The 7,986-nt window shown below is 41.6% G+C and overlaps 1 pseudogene; it reads right to left on the bottom strand.

The window, feature by feature from the left end:
* Positions 1-5,610: 5,610 nt before the first annotated feature.
* Positions 5,611-7,446, bottom strand: LOC116596342 (annotated as a pseudogene).
* Between the last annotated feature and the right edge of the window lie 540 nt (positions 7,447-7,986).

Below are 7,986 nucleotides of genomic sequence, written 5' to 3'. Positions count from 1 at the left end.
GCTGGTACCACAGAAGAAGCAACCACCACAGAGAAACAACAAACGGACCCAGTGAAAAGGCATTTATGTTTTTCTTGAGCCCTTCTTCCTCATCTAACATCAGAATAGCTGAGGACTGGAAAGGAGAAGACCAAGAGTGATTCCAGAGATGGACTGTGTCTTCCTATTTACTGGGTCCAAGATGGACTGTGTCTTCCTATTTACTGGGTCCAAGATGCCAAAGGAGAAGGAAAGAGCAGAACACAGTCCCATTCATTCTGCAAGTTTAACTTTTGGAGAAGAAGAAAGATAAGATTTAAATGTGTATTTAAGTCAACATTTAAAATGAATAGAATCTTGGTAATTGAAAGTGACTAGAAAGTCAGGGAATCTGCCCAGGAGGTACCTAAGGGACTGGACAGGGAGCTCCAATAGAGATCCAAGGAGAAGTCACAGTGTGAGAAATAGAAAACCTTTTCTTGTTTTTGTCCCAGTGTGTTGAAACTTAATGAACTGGCCACCAAAGCATTTGACATAATAAAATTTTCACAAATCACCCTGTAAGTAGTCAGTAGAGCTAAATATAGGGACATTTAACAAAGAAAAAGAAAAAAAGAGTTTTCACGATGATAAGCTACCTGCACCATACACATTTAAAATGTTGATTTACTAAAAATAACTTTTATTGAGAATAGATTTCATATGGACTTTTGGCAGATTTGTTTATTATTTGTTTTGAGATTTATTTTTTGTTTTGTTTTTTGATCAGTTTCCTTCCTCCCTCCCTCCCTCCCTTTTTTCCCTCCTTCTTTCCTTCTTTAATCTTGTGAAGCAGATTCTACTACCTGCCTCCCCAACAGTCTTGGTAACAAAGCCCATTTTGTTCAAGTCTGGGGCAATGCCATGGCCCAGGGGTTGGGTCTAACCAATGTAAACCAGCCGGGTCCCTACTGTCTTTGCTGGTGACTGTTCCGGGAACAGGCTGGTTAAGTGGGTTGTGCCTACATCTGCTGGATGAAAGAGGCTTTTTTTTCGGGCCTCACAAAAATCCACAAGAAAAGCCACCTTTCCCCTTCCCTCTTTCTCCATGGTGTGGAAAGAAGGTGGTTTTTGGAGCCACAGCAGGTATCTCCTGCGCAGGAGGAGAGGTTCTGCTGACACCGCAGAGGGAGGGCAGGCTGCAAGTGGGAAAGCAGTTATTTTTTTTTTTTTTGGAAAGCATTTTCATGGGAGAAGGCAACGAGCTGCAGGACAGACTGGGAATAGCCTTCATGCTCGCCTCTGGCAGAGGGGTGGGGAAGGCAGGTAATGCGGTGTCCTCTTCGCAGATCGAAGATATTGGTTTCCAGTGCCTTGTGCAGGCAGCTCCAGCCAACACACCGGGCAAGGGTGCAGTGTCCCCTCAGCCCTGGGGGTCGCAGTGGTTAGGAAAGCTCCCTCAGAGACTGGATGCTCCTCTTAGCAGAGGCCCCTCTGAAGTTCCTAGAGCTCAAGCAGTCAGTTGTGACTGGTTCATGTCCACAAGCCAAAGATGATTGGTCTGCTCAGAATCAGGAAGGCTAAGGGTTTCATCCCAGGCAAGCGGTCACTGTGGTTTCTGTACCTGACCTTGAGGGTCTGGAGGGCTTCGACATTTCTTTTGGTTAGGAGAGAGGGAAAAAAAAAAAAAAAAAAAAAAGCTTATTTTGTGGGCCGGAAAATGCTGGGATGCCTAAGCTTGGGCTGACATCTTGTGGCTGGGTTTGAAATAGGTGCTTCAGGAAGAAATTTCTGTAGAGGCGGAGCGGGCAGGGTGGTGGTGGGGGGGTGGTGTTGAAATGTTTGGGAAGAGAGGGGCCCTGAAAATAGCAAATAATAAAACTAATTAACTAAAAAACAAAAAAAATCAATTAATATTTTCTAACTGTATGATGATAATCTTTAACTGCATTTTAAAGGATATGTATGAAAAGATAATATTAAGAATATCTATATTTGAATATTAAAAATATATTATATATATGTCATATATATGTTTGCTAATCTGTTTGGCACAGATAGAATTTATCCAAAAAATGATGAATTCTGCATTGATTAATTTCTAGCATATGGGAGATCCTCTTCCGTTTACTGTTTGGCGGTCTTTTCTCTGAGCAGCCTATGGAGGCTGAGAGGTATTTTTAAGAGCCCAGACAAGAGTTAGAATGTTCCATTAACCCACCAGTGCCCCTGGTGGCTTCATGTTCCAGGCTCAGGCTCAGGCTCAATCCCTTCCCTTGGTCTCCTTCTACAGGTCTGACATCTTTTCCACATTGTAGTTATTCTCTCTGGTCTGGTTTTGCTGAAGAATGTGGACAAAGAGGAGCCCTCCAGTCATAATTAACAATAGGGCTGTGGATTAAACAGACTTTTCTGACACTTTAGGATAACATAAGGAAACTACAGTGTATAAAAGGGAAACTTAAAAATAATATTCCAGCTTTTGTTTTCCTGGAATTTGTCAGCTACTTTTTCCCTGTGATTTCTGGTCATAACTCTTAGCATGATGTCAGGTTACCAAGGTTTATGCTTTGCTCCCAAAAGGGTCCAAGTGTTTAACATCTTCCAGAGTGAAAGACCCCAAGTCTTGTGTCTGCTTCCTGTCTGAGGAAGCGAAGCATCAATTCACATCATATTAAGCTCTGCAGTGATGCACCCCAATCACAAGGGCAGAGAAGGGAGAAAGGGGTGATTGAATCAGTCACTCCTACCCCCCACTTCGGGTTTGGTATCTGGGAAGTGGCACGGTGGGTGGTTCTGGGATACTGGTGATGTTTTATTTTTTTTTTCTTTAAAGATTTTATTTATTTATTTGACAGACAGAGATCACAAGTAGGCAGAGAGGCAGGCAGAGAGAGATGGAGAAGCAGGCACCCTGCTGAGCAGAGAGCCCGATGCGGGGCTCGATCCCAGGATCCTATATCATGACCCCAGCCAAAAACAGAGGCTTAACCCACTGAGCCACCTAGGTGCCCCAGTAATGTTTTATTTCTTAATCTGAGTGATGACTCTATGTTCATGTTTATTTTGTGAAAATATATTTATACATTTTATTATATATATTATTCTTCACCAAAAGAGTTTGCATGAAAATTCTAATGCCTCTGAACCTCCAGGCACATTCACAGGGACACACTCATACAATGCAGCAGGTGGCAGTTGTGAGAAGTAAAAAAATCAGTTTTAGAGAAATAAAGATACAACCTTTCTTCATAGGTTTCAGCGCGGTGTGAGTAAGTGTGTAAATCTCCTTTATGTGTTTTGCTAAAGAAAGTGGGTCAAAACCCTATAAACACAGTAGACTTCCCAAATACAATGACAGTGGCACCATTAGAAAACACTCAGGCTGGCTATATATGTAATACTTCCCAAGTAGGAATTATCTAGAACCAATTACAAGTGACAGAAATTAAAGAAGAGGTTTAGTTGTCATTATAGCTGCATACTAGCATTATAGCTATGTTAGTAGTTATTGTTATGTTGATGTATTATTGGAAACACCACATACTTTCTAATTAATATTCTTGGAGGTATTAAAGAACTTTAATTAAAATCTTCTTTATTTTAATTTATTATATTATGTTATGTTATTTTAATTTAATTTATTATGAGGCAATAGCCTCATAATAAAAAAAGCTGGGTATAGTGGGAAGGAGAAAGTGGGTCAAGTCCATACCTTTCAGCAGTTGTAACATGTGAGATGAATCACATAATCTCTCCAGCTGCTTTCTCACCAGTGAGAAAATCCTCATGTCTGACCACCCACAACCTGGCAGTAAGAATAAAGGAAATGCTACACATTGAAGTCCTCCAAAAACTTCATTCACAAGATATCTCTCGATAATTGCAGATCTGTCTGTAGAAATGAAAGACCAAACATGTCCATGTTCTGTAATTCATATGGTAACTTCATATTTCCGGAGCTTTAGTCCTTGCTAGATGGTCTTAAGGAAGCGGTGTTGGAAAAATCCAATCGCTGCTCCCCCATGTTCATAGCAGCATTATCTGTATTAACAAAGACATGGAAACAACCTAGATGTTTATCAGTGGATAAATGAATAAATAAGTGATATTTATATACAGTGGAATGTTATTCAGCCGTAAAAACACAAGAAGATTCTACCATTTGTGGCAACAGAGAAAGACAAATATTGTATGAGCTCACTTATATGTGGGACTTAAAAAAAAAAAAATCATAGAAAAAGAGATCAGACTTGTGGTACCAGAGACCGAGGAGAGTGGGCGGAAGGGAACTGGAGGACGGTGGCCAAAAGATAAAAAAGTCCATTTATAAGATAAATAAGTACTAGATGTATGACCCTTATGATGACCATGGCTAACACTGATGTATACATGGGAACTGTATACAGTTGAGAGAATAAATTCTGAGGGTTTTCATCACAAGGAGAAAATTTGACTTTGCTTCCCACTTTAAAAGGAGTATCAGATAACTCTTCCAGACATCTGGATAAACATACTTATTCTTGGATAACAGCATCCCTTGCAAGATCTTTTTTTTTTTTTTCTTTTTATTGTATCTATATGAGAAGACAGGTGTCAGCTGAATTTATTGTGGTCATCATTTCACAGTATATGTAAATCAAACCATCATGCTGTATGCCTTCAACTTACACAGTGATGTATGGCAATTGTTTCCCTATAAAACTGGAAAAATGTAAGAATTCAACTGATTAATGGTGCTTGATAATCTGCCACATGAAATGAATTATATATATATATAATATTATATATATAATGCATATATTATATATAGATATAGATACATGTAAATAAAATGGCTTGTGCTGCATGGAAGTGAACTGCTCTGTGGGGTATGATACATAGTGGGAATAGGATAATTCCTTCTTTGCATTCAGCCCTGTACCCTGCAGCTCATATGTTACTGCTCACCCAGTTTTCTCCCTGCCATCACGCACCTGTAGCATCTAACTCCCAGCTTCTGTGTCATTGGGGTAGGGGGTTTTTCTCTGCCCAGTGGGGCTGGCTCTGTCTGCTCATGGCGGTACTGCAGAGTTAGAGAATTAATGCCCAATGAAGCATCACTCAATCAGTATCTCACCTCCCTTACCTCTGGGGAGAGATAACACTGAGGCTGGGTTCCACTCTGACCCCCTGAGCTCTCCAAGAGGCTAGAGCTCCAGTGACTTCAGTGGTAGCTGGCCTGATGTCATACCCATTATAGGGTAGCTTCACGTCTCTGTCTCATTTTCCACTGTCCTATTCCTGTTTCCTTTGCCTCTCGGGGACTCTAATTGCCTCAAATTTTTTTTTTTTCTTTTTTTCTTTTCTAAAAAATTAAAAAAAAATTAAATTATTTATTTAAAATTTTTTTTTCTCTTTTAAAAAATTATTTATTATAGGGAAAATACACAGAAAAACAGAGCTGGAAGGTGGTGGGATGGAAGATCTGGAAAAACTTAATTACCAGACAAGCTGCCCAAACATAGCTTCCTGCTGTGGAGGAGAGTGATTTGGCCCTGTCTTTCTCACCTTTTCTGATTCAAAGAAACCTGCTCTTTGCCTGATGGGACCCAGAGAGCTCCATTTTCCCACTTGTTCTCTTCCTGGGGCTTGGGAAAGGTGGTATAGTTCTCAGGCTTTCAAGATACAGAAAATAGTATGGAGAAGGAAAGATGTTACAGTGCTTTGGTACAGTGCTATTTCCAGCCCCATCCCACAGTGTTTGTTGATCAAAGAGAGATGAGTCCCATGGAATTGGGGCAACTTGGGCAGTAGTAGTACACTGAGCCATGAGGCTGTGTTGGCGAGGAAATGAACAGCATCCTACTTGGTGTAGAAGCTGGCCAGGAGGTAGGGGACACTAGAAGAGATTCTGTGGGATCTGCAGGAAGACATAAGTTGGATCCCATACTCCCATCTCTTCCCAGTGTGCCGGTAGCTGAGCTTTTCCTCTGCCAGGGGCTCAAAGGGTGAGTTTTTCACTGTATGTGAGGAAACCTACATAGCCAAGTTATGGATGACGTTGGTCAGGGTCCAGACAACAGGAATGCCGAAGAACGGGATGCTGAGTAGAACCACATGGAGCAGTCCTCCCAAGATGGGGTAGGCCAGCCAGATGCCCTGGCTATTCATCACTCGAGGTTGGGGTTTACTTCTCTGTGTGCCACCCCCACATTCTTCCTACCACAGTGGGGGATCAGGCAGGGATCCAACTCAATTTCCTTTTAACCTCTCTTTGAGTTTGTTCCCCCAAGTTGTCTCCTGAATAGCTAAAAATGAAAGAATGAAAGAACTTCCCCATTGTGCATAAAGGAAAAGCTGACAACCTAGGGAAAAATAACTTAAAAGGCAAGACCAGTCCTCTCTGCTCTTAGAGCCACTAATGGACATCATTACTCCAATCCTTATGCTTCCATTATAAGTTGAAGGAGTGAGCCTAGGCTTGGAGCAGGGGTTTCAAGCAGCAAGGGAAATAAGTATCTGTCTTTATGTTCCTGAAGAAGTTAATAGGGAATCATGAAGAGGTTACATTCACCGTAATTTCAGAAGAGGGTCAGGGGAAAGAGTCACGGAATTGCTAAGAAGCGGGGGGAGGTTATCATATAATCTCCCTGATAGGAGGAATTTGAGAGGCAAAGTGGGGTCTTGAGAGGTCTTGGGGGTTAGGGAAGGAAAAAATGAACCAAGATGGGATCGGGAGGGAGACAAACCATGAGACTCTTATTCTCACAAAACAAACTGAGGGTTGCTGGGGGGAGAGGGCTCATGGAGAAGGTGGTTGTGTTATGGACATTGGGGAGGGTATGTGCTATGGTGAGTGCTGTGAAGTGTGTAAGTCTGATGATTCACAGACCTGTACCTCTGGGGCTAATAATACATTATATGTTAATAAAAAAATTAACTAAAAAAAAAAAATAAGCCCTATGGGGCAGGGAGGGGGTGTGGGAAGTACTTCTAATGCCCACCTTTCCCTCTGGGCTTGGCTGTCCTGTCTCTCACCTGCTTGGCAAGTAAACAGGCAGCATCCCATTTCCTTCTCTCAGGAGTCAGGTGTTACCAAATATTTGCCCATGGCTTTTGGAATGAGCTAAGAAGGGAGCTGAGCTTGCCATCCCAAGAGATGGAAACCTGATCTCCAGTTCCAGGGGTGGCTCTGATTGTCTGAACTTTGTCCTTTAAAATCTCTAAAGTTGATGATGCCTAGTTGGGAAGCAGAACTTGCCTGCCCCTCTTCACCTAAAATTTCCTAATCCCTAGTATTGGGCTCACCCAGGCTCCTTGCAGCTTCCCTCTCTAGTTCATCATTCGTGGGCTCTCCTCAAGGCTCTCTTTAGAGCTTCTCTCTAGCTGGCTAAATTCCGGATTTCCCCCTCACCATCCCCCATTCCCCATTTGCCTCCCACTATTTTTCCTCAGCACCCCTTTCTGGTCTCTTTGCAGCCCCTCCCAGCTGGCTTCAGAACCCATCTCAGATCCTTGCCTTAACATCTGCCTCTGGTAGATCTCAAACTAAGACAATGACCAACAATATTGGCTCTAATTTTTGACTCTTGAAATGTAATTTCTTGCCAAATTTATGGCTTTTTCCCCTACTGTCCATGCCACGGACCATGGATCAAAGGTTATAAGACCGAGTTGGGAATGGGCTATTGGTTTGTTTTGATAGATACATGCATGTATCAAGAGCCCATTTTCCAAAATTAATCATTATTGTTTATTAATTAATTTTTAATTATTATGTTCAATTAGCCAGCAATTGTTATTCTTTAGTATCTTTAGGATCATCTAAGTTGCTCCTTCTCTCCAAATATGATTCCTTGGAGTTCCCTATAATTTAAAAAGAAATAGCTTAAAATGCATTCAAGATAACAAAATATAGGTTTCCTTGAGGAAAAGAGATTTCTGAATGTGCTGATTTATCGGGAAACCACGAACTATTTTAATAGATGAGATTCATTCAACTGTGCAATTCCTCTGACTTGCCCACAGTCACCTCCCACTTCTTTC

Source organism: Mustela erminea, chromosome 7, assembly GCF_009829155.1.
Source record: "Mustela erminea isolate mMusErm1 chromosome 7, mMusErm1.Pri, whole genome shotgun sequence".
Taxonomy (NCBI): domain Eukaryota; kingdom Metazoa; phylum Chordata; class Mammalia; order Carnivora; family Mustelidae; genus Mustela; species Mustela erminea.
This window is presented reverse-complemented; position numbering and strand designations above follow the sequence as displayed.